This window comes from Accipiter gentilis, chromosome Z (assembly GCF_929443795.1).
Source record: "Accipiter gentilis chromosome Z, bAccGen1.1, whole genome shotgun sequence".
Taxonomy (NCBI): Eukaryota; Metazoa; Chordata; class Aves; order Accipitriformes; family Accipitridae; genus Astur; species Astur gentilis.
The window spans coordinates 89,694,988-89,710,472 of NC_064919.1; the positions used below are offsets into that span (position 1 = coordinate 89,694,988).

Here is a 15,485-nt window from a genome sequence, read left to right on the forward strand (position 1 = left end):
GTTCGTGGGCTTTATGATACAGTTGCAATGCACAGAGAATCTTGACCTGTTATGTTAGCCAAGGTGACCTATACATTAGTTTTTGGCTGAGGTAGTATTCATATTGCCACATCATCTATGATGCTCCAGATGATGATGGTCGTGCAAATCGAACAGGAGTCCGTCGTGGGCCTGTATCTGTGGAAACACAATCAACCTCGTTCCCAGGTTATTAATGGAAATAGACCTTACCCGTAATTTTGGCTTTAACTAACTTTTACATTTACCCCACACTGTCTTCCCGTAATCACACTATGTTTAATCAAATTATGCTTTACACACTTTTTACCTAAAGCAAGTTCTATATACAATAAGGCACGCTGTTCTAAAAACCTGTCTGAAGGACTCAGTGTCCGCTAGTAATACTCTATTAGTTAGAATCTGTCGGATCAGTGGCTTCAGCACCTGCCAGTGCCGTGCCAGTTGCCATTGGGACAATTCCGGGTCCAGCGTCAATGCGAAGCCATGGCTTGACCCACTTAGCCAGGATCTCCCGGTAAGTTTTACTTCTGCTGATCCGCACCATTTCCCGGATTCTGGGTCCTTATACGTTACCACGATTCCTGTACTTTGTCATGTCCTTTCTGCCTGTAAAAGAACATGATGCACTACCATTGGTGGGTCTTTGTGATCACCTGTCAATCTAAGATAATTTAGCACAAATAAGGCTTTGGCCAATCGTTCCTCTGGGAGTAAGCCCTGGGTTCCCCCCTTTTCTTTTTGCAGCATGTTCTTTTAGGGTTTGGTTGGCCCATTCGACAATAGCCTGTCCTGTGGGAAGATGTGGAATACCGGTACCATGGTGAATTCCCCACAAATTACAAAATTGAGCAAATCGTGTAGAACCATAGGCTGGGCCGTTGTCCGTCTTAATTTCTTTAGGCACACCCAGTACTGCAAAAGAAGCATGAAGATGTCATTCAATATGTAAGGCCTTTTCTCCAGTTCGGGCCGTGGCCCACATGGCAGCAGGATAGGTATCAATACACACATGCACAGAACGCTTTGCACCAAACCACGTGACATGGGTGAAATCCATTTGCCACAACTGCAATGGCAAAAGACCTTGTCGGTTAACCCCACAGCCCAAGCCGAGCCCCTCCTTTTGACAATCAGGCCATGCTTTAAAGATACCTTGGGCATCAGTAAGCGGTAAGTCAAATTGCTTTGCTAACATCCTAGCGGATTGGTGCAAGAACGCATATGATTGCCGTGCTTTGTTGAAAACGATTCCCTGGAGGAGGCTCCCATGGCGCTGCAACCAATTGGTCAGCTCTGTCATTTCCCGTTTCTCATCTGCACAGTGTTCTCATACCCAAGAGTTCTACCAGAGGGGTCATATTGCCATTAGTGATACCGCAAAGATTCCGCACCCACTGGCTATCTCCCACAAGCTTCTGGACATCATGTAACGTTGAAATTTCTCATGTTATTTGAACCTTCTGAGGTTTAACATTGCTAGCATCTATGTGCCACCCCAAATACTTCCAAGGTGCTGCCTTTTGCACCTTTTCAGGAGTGATTATTACTCTGTGATGGCTTAAGATGTCCTGCAATTAAGTTAAAATTTCATCCTGTGCAAGTTACTGAGGAAACTGCTTTCTTACAGGCTCTGATGCCCAGGCCACATACACCTGACACATCGTGGGGGAATTGCGCATTCATTGTGGTAACACGACCCAATGGTATCTCTTATAGGGTTCTGCCTTGTTAATCAATGGTACCGAAAAGGCGAACCGTTCAGCGCCATCTGGGTGCAATCTTTTAGATTTTTAATTAACAAATCCCATTCTTCTGGAAGCATAACTGGAGAAGGCAAACCTGGCTGCAGGGCTCCCATACTGTCCATCACCGCATTCACAGCTCTGAGATCATGTAACAGTCTCCATTTCCCACTTTTCTTGGGAATGGTAAATATTGATGTATTCCATGGACTAGTAGAAGGAACAACATGTCCCGCTCTCAATTGGTCCTCAACTAACCCTTGTATTTTTAGCAGCCTTTCAGAATTTAGCGGTTACTGATCAATCCAAACAGGCTCATCTGTTTTCCAGCTAATTTTCAGGATTGGCTACCCCTCAGTGACCACTCCTAAAAAGGATGCGTCACTAACATTGCCTTCATTTGGCTCAATAAATCACGGCCTACGAGGCCAAACAATTCAGTTGGGGTAGTCATGACATACGGACACGTCGTAATGTGTTCACCATCGGGGAACACAAATGTAATCAGTAGCTGACTTACTAAGGTGGCTTGTGTGCCCCCTATCCCAGCAATACCAAAATTTGGATTGATCGATGGCCATGATGGAGGCCAAATGCATCGTGAAATAATCGTAACATCAGCTCCTGTATTGATTGTCATCGGTTTCTTGACGACAACTCCATCGGGCCCTTCTAATTGCACTACCTTTTCTGGTTTACCTCTTGTTGTGTCCATGGCAAAGCATACCTGCGTTTTCCCTGTGGAGCCAAATCCACCATCTCCACGTTGTACTTCACCTGGGTTTGGAACGCACGACCTGAATGGAACTAATTGTGCTATTCTGGTACCTTTAGGAATAGAAACAGGAGGGATTACAACATGAATCATAATTTTCACAGTCCCACAATAATCTGCATCCATAAGCCCTGGGAGCACCAGAATTCCTTCTAGAGCTGTTGAAGATTGCCCCATTAAAAATGCACTAAGTCCAAACCCCAATGGTCCCTTTATGTTGACTGCGGTTTCCACATCCACTCCAGAGCTTCCTGCGGTGGCAGATCTGGTGGTTGCGAGGCTGCCTGAGGGCTGGCAGCTCAAGCCCCTTGCATTCGTGTCGTCGTGCGAGGGGTCTCCGCGGTCGGTGTAAAGTTTCCCTTCTTCCTCTATTCTTGGTGGTATGGTTATCTTTCTTACACTTGTTGCAGCACTTACTGTTAGCAGTACCTGTACATTTGCTCCTAATGTGTCCACGTTTGCCACAGTTAGAACACTTGACCAAGGGTGTCTTACTGGCCTTGTGTTTCTTTGTAGCTCCTTGGAGAGCTGTGGCAGCGTAGGCTACTTTCTGTGAGTCCACTGATCGATCCACGTATTCTATCATATCAACGACGTCTGCATTTTTCGGCAAATTACACAATGCTTTGCGTGTCTTTTCAGCAGCATTTTCAAAAGCTGAATATTTTGAACATGTTTTCTTTTATGCCCTCGTTCATGTCAGGGTGGTCGTAAATTGTATTCTCCTGTTTCACCTGGGTAAAAGCATGGCTGTACATATTGTCTGGTACGGTAAGAAAAGCTTGATACGCCAAGATCTGTGATAGATGATGAACCTCAGTGATACATTGTAACTGAGCGTTCCCTGATGCGAAGGGTCTGGTACCCATCGGCATCTGCGTGGTTACTCCCCATAGGGGATCTGTTTGTTGTCGTGATGTTGCTTGTTCCCTATCACAGAACGTCTCCCACTGCCGGAAAAACACTAACATTTGGGCGGGTGTCAAAATCAACTGTGCTAGCTGTTTAATATCTTGAGGTATCAGTGTATCAGCAGAAAAAATGAATTGCAGTATTTGGTGAGTTAACGTAGATTTGATTCCGTACTGACTCACAGCATTCCTTAATTTCTCAATAACCTTCCAGTCAAACGCCTCCCATTTTTTCTGTCCATTTGATGCAATAACTGGGAATGCTTGGAGCATAGTCCCTTCTATAATGGCATCTTTTATTACATCCCTCCAATGTCTCTGCCTTTCTTCTGCAGCGGCTATTACAAGCGGCTCCGTGTCTATCACGGGTGCGGTTGGTTTCCCCGTCTCTTTTCCACATTTCCTTTAACAATTCCAACATTGTCTCTTTTTGTTCTATTATTAGAGTAGCCAAGTCCTTGTTTGCATTATTTGAATCAGGGTGTATGCTAGGTATAATTTGTTCATGTTGAACGGTGGTATCTGGGGGCTGTGTTTTCGTAGGCAGTTTTTTACTCACTCCCTGATTCTGTAGGGTTTCCTTTAATCGTACCGTTAGGGAGGCTTGGGAACTGTCGGATGGCTGATTAATATTGGCAGTCCCAGGGAGCGGAGCAGAAGTCAAGGGCACAAGAGCAGGCGAACAAGCTCCAAAAAGTCTCTCTCGCTGCATTATGTTTTTCTCCCCGCTTTTCCCTTTCGCTTGCGGTTGGAGAGAGCGAGCAGCAAAAGCAGACGCAGACGCTTTACGATCTGCTTTCATTTCTTACAGAGTTGTCTTAATCAATTTCCATAAAGTTGCAAGACCTTTAACTTCTTTGGACCCATCACTAATTTCATCCCATAGGGAGGTTCCGATAGCATTCCAGGTACTAAGCTCAAAAGCTGTACCCACACTAATTGAAAGGTTTCTGTCCTTGCTTCATTAGTTTTTTAGCTGATTTATCATCGTCAATTACCATATCCCATGATACGTCTCCTAATCTACACCATTCACTCTCCTCAAATAATAAATCCAGATTCTTAAAGCATCCCTTAACACGACCTAAAGCAACTAATCCCAAAACTTGCTTAATGCAATTTACCCCCCGCTTTTCTAAAAAGCACAGTAATAATTTTAGGGCTACCTCTTGATCCATTGCCGGCCGGCTTCTTGATACTCCTGGGTGCTACCTTGATTAAGGCACCTCGGTTAAAAAGTCTTTGCAGCCTTTTTCCAGTAGCCCTCACTGACAGCGAACCCCTTTTGGATGGTCCAGGCACGAGAGTTAACACACCAACCAAGACGATCAGCGTTCGGTTAATCTTTTGCCCCCCGGTCGCTGCTACCGGTGCTTCTTAGTGTCCGTCGCTCCAATTCCCCTTTCTTCGGTCCCCGTTTGGGCGCCATTTGTTGGAGCGGCAGAGGAATGCACATAAGTCGACCCAATATGAGTGATAGAAGTGATTCAACTTTATTTGCACGGATAGCTCATATTTATACAGTTTGCGATAATTATGCATACTAGTCCTAATAGGATTGGTACATTGCTAATGTTTATTCATTACTAAAACACACCCACTTGTGATTTGCAGCTATGCGTGTTCCGTAACTTTCTCATGGGAACGTCTTCAAAAGTTACTTATGAAGTTATGCCAAGGTCACACCGTCCCTGTCTTTCTCCTGATAACAGCGAGACCAGCTGTTGTTTTTCTCCTGATATCAGCAAAGCCAGCTATTTTCAGCCAAGGCCTAGTCTTGCTGCTCAAACTGACATTGTTTCACACAGAACTCTGCTCGCACAACTTTTCCACAGGCCCATGTCCTTTTTCAGCAAGCCACTTCCCAACACGCTGCTGGATTTATCGCGGGGCAGCGATAGCTTGACTTCTACAAGACAACTAAGTGCACCGGGACGGCAAGCCTTGGCAGCAATTGGACAAAAAAAAAAATCACATCATCCATGTCTGGCAGATACGTTCCTGATTTACCCATAAATTTGAAACCTTATGCTGTGATTGATATGGAACACACTGACTGTAGTAAGCAGCATGACAGTGACACCGGTGATTGATCCACATCGGTTAATGCCGTGGGACAGTAAGAATGTTTGTGTGTCGCTAGCTAAAGCTATTAATCAAATCTCTTTTTTTGTGTCATTGGCATTACCTGAACAGTCTTTTATTCTTATGTATTTTATTAGGTATAATGTTGGTTTTACTGTGTTTAATTAATTGTGTTCATAGATCTTTGCAAAGCGCAATACAGCAGGTGTTAAAATGTTACCTCAATCTATACACAAACAAATAGATTGGCTGAAAAAAACATACACAAAAGATCCAGCAAGAAACTAGTTGGTTTGATGGGTGTTACAGTCAATATTTGGCGGGATAACACCATGGCTAATGGCATGGATTAAGGAAGCCTTACGATGGTTAGGTATATTGATATTAACCTGGCTAATAGTCAGGATTGCGTATGGGTACATGATGAGAGGAGTCTCAAGGCTGACACACCAAGCTCTAATCGCACAAAAAGAAAAAGGGGGAATTGTTGGGAATTCGCTTGATGAAGATGGACATGGGTCTATAGAAAAGTTGTGCGAGCAGAGTTCTGTGTGAAAGAATGTCAGTTTGAGCAGCAAGACTAGGCCTTGGCCGAAAATAGCTGGCTTTGCTGATATCAGGAGAAAAACAACAGCTGGTCTCGCTGTTATCAGGAGAAAGACAGGGACGGTATGACCTTGGCATAACTTCATAAGTAACTTTTGAAGACGTTCCCATGAGAAAGTTACAGAACACGCATAGCTGCAAATCACAAGTGGGTGTGTTTTAGTAATGAATAAACATTAGCAATGTACCAATCCTATTAGGACTAGTATGCATAATTATCGCAAACTGTATAAATATGAGCTATCCGTGCAAATAAAGTTGAATCACTTCTATCACTCATATTGGGTCGACTTATGTGCATTCCTCCGCTGCTCCAACACTAAATTTATCAGATTGTTGGGTACGTAATCCCCTTCCTCGGGGGAACATGGACCTCCCCTTTTTAGGAATCCCGACCGCAAATTGGACATCTCTTCTTAAAGATGGGCCAGACAGGAATGGATCATGCCCTCATGGAAAAGGAAACACCCAACAGGGACCCAACTTTGATCTGGAGGTGCCCAACCCTAAAGAGCTCTTACTGTCCGTTGCTTAAATATTACTGATAATATTTGGGGAGACGTGGATAATTGTAGCCTTGCGGAAAATCTGGGAACTTTTGATAAAGGAAAATTAGGATGTCTTGGGCTAAACTTAAGTATCAGTTTCTGTTATATCCGGAAACCAAAGGGTGGGCCAGGGAAGAAGGGGCAAGAGCAAGACAGAAGGGAGATGCATCTCGGTCCAAGATGCAACAGAGGGCCAGGCTACTGGTGGCTCTGTGGGAATGGCAGGGCCAGAAAGAGTTTACCACCCCAGAACTGGAAGGGACACTGTGTTCAAGGATACCTTGCACCTCAGGCTGGTATATTCGAGGGAGCTTCGCCTCCCCGAGGGTTTTTGAGAACGCCTTGGCTCCGTGTAAAATGGGCTGAAAACCCACTAGGTATTCGAGGTACTGGGTACCATAGTTTTGTCCAACGGTTAATCCCCTCTTTAGGGGTGAGCGAGTTGAAGAAAGCTGTCATGAATATATCTGCTACGTGAGAGATTGTAGAAAGTGCTACAATTGATGCAATTTGAGGGTTGCAACTGGAAACGCAATCCCCAAGTAAAGTAGTGCTCCAAGAGAGAATGGGATTGCACATGCTTTTAGCAAAAGAAGGGGGCTTATGTGTAGTTATCAACCAAACTTGCTGTACCTATATCAATCAAACCAACGAATTGAAACAGATCTTGAGGAGATATGGGAAAGGACTAAAATATTACATGAAGTTTCCCAAGATGACGCTTCTTGGGGCTCAACAGGCATATTAGAAAAACTAACCTCCTGGTTGCCAAATTTGACGTGGTTAAAGCATTTGTTTGTCACTGTAATAATCATCATTCTCTTGTCGGTGGTCCTTTGCATAGTGGTTCGATGTGGCCTCTTGTGCTGTAAGAGTACAGGAGACTCTTACAGTGAATGGAAAAAGAATCAGTTACGACGAGGACTCGAGACCAACAAATACTTTGAGAGGTTGCTAGATAGGGAAATAATGTGTTAGAAGTACTAGGATTAAATATAGTAAAAGAATTTACTATTTTCTAGAAAAGGGGGGACTGAGACAAGGGGAGTCAAAAGAATCTTAGTAGACATAATCAAGGGGGGTGAAAGTTAGTGCTTACATCATTGAAATTAGCTGAGGTAGAGACAGTCCTTGATAAGAAGAGCTGGTCCCAAGAACCAGCCAATGAGGTAAAGACAATCCTTGGTAAGAAGCAGGAGCAGGCCCCAAGAGCCAGGTAAGACTGGTCTTGCGGCTTGGGTGAATACCAAGAAATCGCTGAGCCTGCGCAAGGGAAGAGGTTACTAGCGGTGACGAAGAGGAGTCATCCATCTTCATCTCTGTGACCACCAGATGACCACCATAAAGAGGCCCTGCGCAGGCGCAGTTGGGAAGGGACTATGGAAATGACCTCTCGGAGCTAATTTTAATATGAAGCGGGGATAGGTCATGCATATGTATAAGCGTATTGTAAATATGTAACACCAGACGGTATAAACTTGAGGCGAACCGCCGAGTCGGGCGCGCATGACTTTGGTGGGACTACCCCCCATGCCGCCCAGCGCTGAATGCACATACCTACTTTACAGTCTCGCTGATTGTGGAGTCTGTTTTCCGCACGTCAAACTTACCATTGCGTCTGCTGGCCTCGCCGGTGACTGATGTGATTTTAATAACTACATTGTTATTGCATTTAACGAGCTAATTTCCTACCTAGTTTAGAGACACACGTATCTCTTTCTGTCTACGCCTCAGAAAAATCAAGATTAACTCCTTAGCTGGTCACGTTGCCGATGCAACAGTTGTAGCTGTAGTACAGGAGCAGGTACCGTAGTTGCCAGTAAGTGTTGCTTTCTCTGTTCAGGGTCTCATTTGCTGTAAATTTAAGGCAGGTGAGGACAGTGCTGCTGCCCCTCCAGCTGCCTTTATAACTGCTGGGGGTTTGCCCTTCCCCTTTCCCAGGGGATTGTGCTAAGGGTGGTGGGCGGAGGCTCGGGGCTATTTGAGCCACAGGCTCTGCTGAGGGAGCTCATTGTGCTCCTGGGTTTCTCTGGTGTTGGTGCTCAGCTCTTCCTTGAGTGCTTTGCAGCTTTTGAGCTGGCTCAGCCCTTTGGGGAAGAGGTGTCTGCCTGAGGTAAGAGCTTCAGGACCAGTCAAGGTTCAGCAGCATGTGTGGTAGAAAGTAACACTTTGTCCTGGGTTCAGCTGGGATAGAGTTAATTTTTACAGGAACCTGGGATGTGGGGGGCATAGCTGGGGCAGCTGATCTGAACTAGCCAAGGAGCTATTCCATACCATGTGACATCGTGCTCAGTATATAAATGGGGAGCGGGCCTGGAAAGCGCTCGACTTTCGGTGGGGGAAGCGGCGGAGCGGCGGGTTCCGGGTGGTGAGCATTTGCACTGTGCATCACTCTTTTTGTTTACTGTTTTGTTAGTACCGTTGTTGTTGTTGTTGCAATTTTGTTTTGTGTTGTCCCAGTAAACTGCCTTTATCTCAGCCCTCGAGGTTCCTTTTTTTTTTTTTTCCTTTTCTCTCCTCTGTCTCCTCCCTATCCCACCGGAGGGGGGCAGGAGGAGTGAGCGAGCAGCTGCGTGGTCCTTTGTTACCGGCTGGGCTGAAACCACGACACGCTTGTATGCAGCTTGCCCCCCCCCCCCTTTCTTTTTTTCAGGTCAGTAATTTTGTTTCGAGTGTTCTGTTTCTCAAAATGAGCATTCGGCGATGGAGGTAAGTATTCTTCATTGCAGCGCTGGAAGCACGGGGGATCGCTCCTCCAAACGTGCTTCCTGGCTGGGACTAATTATATAGGTTAAATACGTGCCTTGCATACATATTCATAAAATTTCCAAGAAATAATATACATATTCATTGATTTTTCTGAGAAGTCATTAGCATATATAAATGTCCTTTATGCATGCGTGTTGAAGGTCTTCGGTGGTCTTCTGGAGTCCTCTGGTGGTCTTCCATAGTCTTCCTCACGTGTCCACTGTTTGGACTTTGTTGTATGAGTTTGCGCAGTATGATCCCCTTCTGGGCCCCACAAACAACTTCTCTGCTTATCACCTAGCTTTTGGCTCAGTCATCACAAGAGACAACATATTTTCTTATCAAACAGAATACCTCCTCAAAGAGGGCATGTTATTTTGTCTTATATTACAGACACGGGAATCCTGTGCTTTATGTCCTTGGCTTGTCTACGTAAATCAACTTACGGAGGCAGTTGTTAACCTTCTAACAAATTCCTGAGTCTTTTATTTAGCAACACACTGAGTCTAAACATACGTTCTATTTCTACATCTACTAGGCCTAGTGTCAGTCTCTGCGTCAGTTCAGGGGGAGAAAGATGGTTTAATAGTATGCATTGGTTTTGTTTTTGTTTTTGGTTTTTTTTTTATTCTTCATGCATTGTGTTTTCCTGCAATTCCCAACTTTACTGAAGAAGGAACGTTGTTTTTTTTCACCAATTCTGCTGTGTAAGTTGTTGATATATCTCTTAACGAGACCGATGGTGATATTGTTTAGCAGGGGTTAGGGTGAGCATCTTGTATGTATTTGTATATGGAGTTTTAGTATTTCTGAAGAAAGCAGAAGGGCCGTGAGGCACAGTGCCCTTCAGGGTTTGGGATGCCTTTCCTCATTGCCCACAGAATGCCACGTTGTCCCTAGAATCTTTGCAGCTGGTGGCAGGCCCCTTGTAGATTACAAGCCTTGGGACTTGACTTTATTTTGTGGGCATGGAGCAGAGCTCGGAGTCTCTGGGGAGCTGTAGGTTAGGAGGTGCCCCCAGAATTTGGGATGTGGCTCAGAAGAGCGGCTCCTGAGGAGTAGCCACTGAAGGGGGTTCAGGGTTGCAAATTGAGGGCAGGAGGTGTCAGGAAGCAGTGGGGTTCCTTTCCTGACAGTTGAGGAGAAGAAAAGGGGTTTCTTAAGTTTTGGGACTGCGGGGGAAAGGGAGGAGGGTTCACCAGCCCTTCTCAGATGAGTTTTGCAGTTGGATTTGAATGTCATAGAATCGTAGAATGGTTTGGGTTGGAAGGCACCATAAAGATCCTCTAGTTCCAAGTCCCCCAGAGACACCTTCTGCGAGACCAGGTTCCTGAAAGCCCCATTTGACCTGATCTTGAATGCTTCCAGGGAGGGAGCATCCGCAGGATCTCTGGGCAATGCGTTCCAGTGCCTCGCCACCCCTAGTGAGAAACGTCTTCCTAATGCCTAAACGAAATGTACCCTCTTTAGGACTAAAGCCGTTACCGCCTTGTCCTATGGCTGTATACCCTTGTAAAAAGTCCCTCTGCAGGTTTCTTATAGGCACCCTTTACGTACCGTGAAGTCTGCTCTAAGGTCTCCCGAAAAGCTGCGTGCCGGTGAGCGGTCCGAGAAGGTGAGGTGGTTGTCGGCCGGGTCGGTGTTGAATAGCAAAGTATTATGGGGCTGCTCGGTTCAGCGTTTACCTTCTGTTGTGGAGGTGCTGTGTGGGCTGTCTTTGAATTGGATGAGCGTTTGAGGTGAGCTGTGGATTAGCGAGGAGGATCATGGGGCCGATGGCTTCTCATGAGTGCCACGCTAACGTGGTTTCTCTCGGTACCTTAGGTACCACGAGTGATGACGGCTGCAGGGTCTGAGTCTGGAATGAGCGGGGAAGCGAACACGGTGGCACTCGTGAGGAGGGGGGCGTTGGGGAAGTAGGTGGCGTTGGCCAGCGGGATGCTTACTCCCTTTTCTGATTTGTTTGTGTTTGTTTTTTTTCATTGCAGATGTTGAAGCGCAATGTGTCCCCTTGAGGAACATCCCAGTTAGCCCGTGTGGTTTTGTGGAGGATGGATTTGGTCCCTTGGCCCTCTGAAAGCTAAGTTGAGGGACCAGGCTGGGAGGAAGGGACAAAGCTGGGAATTGCAGGGAGGAGTTTTAAAGTTAGCGCAGGAGAGAGGGCTGTCCCAAAGCAGTTGCCTTTGTGCAGGGAAAGGGAGCGGGTTGCTTTCCAGTACGAGACCCGTGTGTACCGGACCGGGCAGTTCCAGCCCGTGTCTGTGGTGGCGTGTAGTTTGTGTAGTCTGTCTTGTGCGCTTAGACCTTCCTCGGGTCTCGATGTCCTTGTCGCGCTTTGCGCCGGAGGAGCAAGGCATGCGCTTCGGGTGCTGTCCCTAGGGTTTCGAATGCTCTTGCTCATCGGCCCGGTGCCAATCGGGTGCTTCTTTTCTCGTGCTCGGAACTCTAAAGCATGGATCGGTTTCGGCGGGTTCCGGTCAGTGCTCTACAGCAGCATTATTTCGGGCTGCATCGGCAGCTCTGCTCTCTAGCTGTCTGTTTTCTCGGACTGGGACTTCTTCCCCGCATCCTGACATCCTTAGATCCCGACGCCAGGCTTCTGGAGCATCTGTCGTCTGGGTTTTGACAGTGCTGTCTTGTAACGGGCCGTTCCATTTGACTCCTCTTCTCTGGGTCTGCCGTGGAGCCTCCTGGCCTCGCGGTTGCGGCCCCGTAGGTCATCTTGCCTGACGGCGCCTCCCGTCCGGGGGTCATTCTTCTTGCCGAGAGTTTTCTCTCTCTTTGAATCACCTCGTTGGTAGCGTTCCGCGTGGTGACGTTCTGCACACGGTGTGCTTGGCTTGGAGCTGCTCTGCCTGGGTATGTAGAGTCAGGGGTAGGTGGAACAGCAATAAGAGTCTACGGGTGAAACGTTGATGTTCCTAGAACGTTTAGGTGAGGGTTGTACAGTCATCTGGGCTCGAGTAGCCATCAGCAGGCTGTGCGGACAGCCGTGCCGATAGTGTTTCACGGAGACGATTGGAGCCATGTGGCAGGGGCTGTTGAGGGGCAGTGAAGCGGATTTGACTCTCTAAGGTGTTAAGACTTGCACGTGATGGGCTCCAAGTTTGGCCCTGATTTGTTTTTTTTTGGTTGGTGGGGTGTAGGGTTTAGGGTTACTCCGTGTGGGACCCGGATGATAGAACACCAGTATGATGATTAAAGTCGCCCCTTTTTTGAGCTTAGCTGATCATTCTTATACAATTCTCTAAGTTGTTTAGAAGCTTTGATTGGCTGCTGCACGCAAGCATGTGGTGTCCACACGCACAAGCGTAAGCGGTGATTGGTTACATCGATACTGTCCACGCGTAGAAACATAAGATACAGTTAGTTATACTCGCTCTGTACACGCACATACACACAGGATGTAACTGGCGATGTTAAAGCATGCAAAACTTGTCTTAGTCCAAACGGTCGAGATAAGCCCCTGAATTGAGGTCGGTTGTGCAAGTCCCTTTATCGCGGAATGTGCACCTGTGTTTTTCTAATTGGGATCTTTCTTCTTCTACCTTCTTGTTTGTTCTGTTCAGGGCCTTCAAAGGTGTCTGGAACGCTCTTGCGACCATGAGCTACTTTCAGGCCCAGCAACTAAGTTCCATATAATTGAACCCTACAGTAAAGGGGGGGGGTGGGTGTGGGTTTTTTTTGTTGTTTGTTTGTTGGGTTTTTGGTTTTTTTGTTTGTTTTTAAATGACAGGCTGTAGCTGGACTCCAGATGGACTTTGTCGATGGAATCAAGACCTCTGGAGTTGTGAAGCTCTTGCTCTGCATCCAGGTGACTCGTTCAATATGTTTGTGGGGGGTTTTTTTTTCCAGATGTGGAGGGACAGGATGCGTCCCACAGAGTGATGGGGGAAGGCAGCAGAGTGCTGTAAGGAGGTGGGTCCGTGAGTGGACTCTGAAGGAAGATGCGTCCGGTGGCTCTATGAGACTGGTTTGCTTTGCTGTGTTTTGCAGTTTTCTTGCATTGTATTGGTCTGTATTTGCCTTTGCCTTGTGTTGTTTTGTTGTGTATTTGTATTGACTGTCATGTGAGACTGTCTCGCATTGCCTGGCCCTGCATTGTGTTTTGTATTGCAGTGCTCTGTACTTGTATGGATTGCCACCTGAGGCTGCCTTGCCTTCTATGGTTCTGTATTGGTTTTGTATTGTTTTGGTCTGTACTTGTATTGACTGTGACGTGAGAGTCTCTTGCATTGGCCCTGTTCTGTTTTGTCTGGTATGGCAGTGCTCTGAGTTGTTTTGCCTTGACCGAGGTAAGAGTACTGCCTTGTATGGCATTACATTTGCATGTGAATTACATGGCTCTACGTTCGTGTGTGTCCTGTATGGCATTGTAGAGGCAGCGTAGAAGGTTTAATGACTTTGGGCTCTTTGCATGCAAAGAGTTGTGGGGATCGCAACTGGGCTGTGAACTAGCATTGAGTAAGGCAGGAACTGGGCAATGGTGTTCATCTTGTTTATGCGGATGCTTTGTGGCAGGTCTCTAGAACTGGTCAAGGCCTTGAGGTCTGAGTAGCAGCGTGATGGGTCTTGGAGCGATCGGTAACTTTGGGAGAGCTCTGTGTTTGTGATGCTCTGTTTTTTTTTTTTCAAGTGCCATGGAGGACACTGGCTGTGAGGATGTGTTATTTTTGGAATAGGTGGGAAGCAGGGTAGGGGAGCGGTGGAGGACTTGACTTCTCTCTCAAGGATGAAGTGTCTGTTGACAAGCTTTGTGTGTTGTTTTTGCAGGTGATGACAGGGCACGAGAGGTGCTTGAAGGAACCTTGCATTTAGGTGACATGGCTGCTACGGAGGTTGGACTGTGACACGTGGTACTGTGAAAGCTCAGTATCGGGTTGAACATGAGTGGATGGTGGAGATGATGGTGCGTGTTGAAACATTGGTGTAACGGAAGGGCAGTTTGTGGGGAGGTTGGAAGGAGGTTGGGCTGGGGCCCGGGGTTTTGCAGGTAGGGCAATTTTTGAGGCCCCTGCTGCTGCAGGCACGGGGTGACGGCCTCTCCAGGCCTGTGGGCGGTAGGATAGATGAGGTGAGAGTGCGGGCTGGCGTGTGTGTTGTCTGAATGAGTGGTGTGTTGTGAATGTCTCTAACCTTGTAGGGTTATGTGGTTTAGAGTTTTTGTTTTTTTTTCCCTTTCAGGTTGGATGTAGAGTTGAGATGTTTTTTCAGGGAATTAGGAAAAAAACCCCAAAACGTAGATTAAAAAACCGCAGCTGGGATCTGGGTTGGTTTTTGGTGTGTCCTCCCGTGCCCCATTTTTTTTTCTTTTCCCTGGCCCCAGCTGCTCCATGAGGCAATGCTTATTGCCAATGTTTGGACAGGGGTTTGGCTCGTGCCTGGGTTTTCACAGGCAGGGTGATTTTTTTTCAAGGTTCCCGGGAACGGCATTCCCGTGGAGCGCTCCCCTGGAACCTGGTAATTGCCAGTCAGCGCAGGGAAATATGTTGTTCGGTGGACGGTGTTTGGAAGACAGTTGAGGATTTTGTGGGCGAAGGGTGGGGGGAGTTGGACTAGATGGCCAGCATGGAGTAGGCCAGGGTTGTGAAGTGCGTGAGTGTAACTCTATTTGTCTGTGGTGCGTTTGTAAAATATTTGGTTGCTCTTTGTAGCTTGTGATGTAAATATATTTTTCAATTTCTGGTTTTGTGTCGAGGTGTGGAAGTGGATGGTCTGTCAAGATGATCGGAGCTCACTCGTTTGCTGCCCGGGAACGGGGATCGTGCAGGTAATGTCACCTCAGGGAGTAAAGCTTCTGGATGTGCAGCAACAGATGTAATGGGAGCAAGGAATGTGGAAAAGACCACTCCGTAGAGCACTGCAGGTACTAAATAGTAACATTTCTTCTTCAGGCAAAGCTGATTTTCTGGAGTTTAAATGTATTTGTAAAAGTAAGGATTAAAAGAGGACTAGAACTAATAGTGTCAAATATTTGACAAGTGAGGCCGTAAAGTCTTTTCTATATATTGTAGAAAAAGAAGGTTGTAGAATTGGACTTTAAATACTG

The 15,485-nt window shown here is 46.6% G+C and overlaps 1 long non-coding RNA gene across 1 annotated transcript in view; it reads left to right on the forward strand.

Annotated features, from left to right (window-relative positions):
- The window catches only part of LOC126035729 (uncharacterized), a 102,209-nt gene extending 87,899 nt beyond the window's left edge, over positions 1-14,310 (forward strand). The window contains exons 3-4 of the long non-coding RNA XR_007505026.1: positions 13,292-13,354; positions 14,210-14,310. This is a non-coding gene — a long non-coding RNA (uncharacterized LOC126035729). The remainder of the gene's footprint in view (positions 1-13,291; positions 13,355-14,209) is intronic.
- The last annotated feature ends 1,175 nt before the right edge of the window (positions 14,311-15,485 follow it).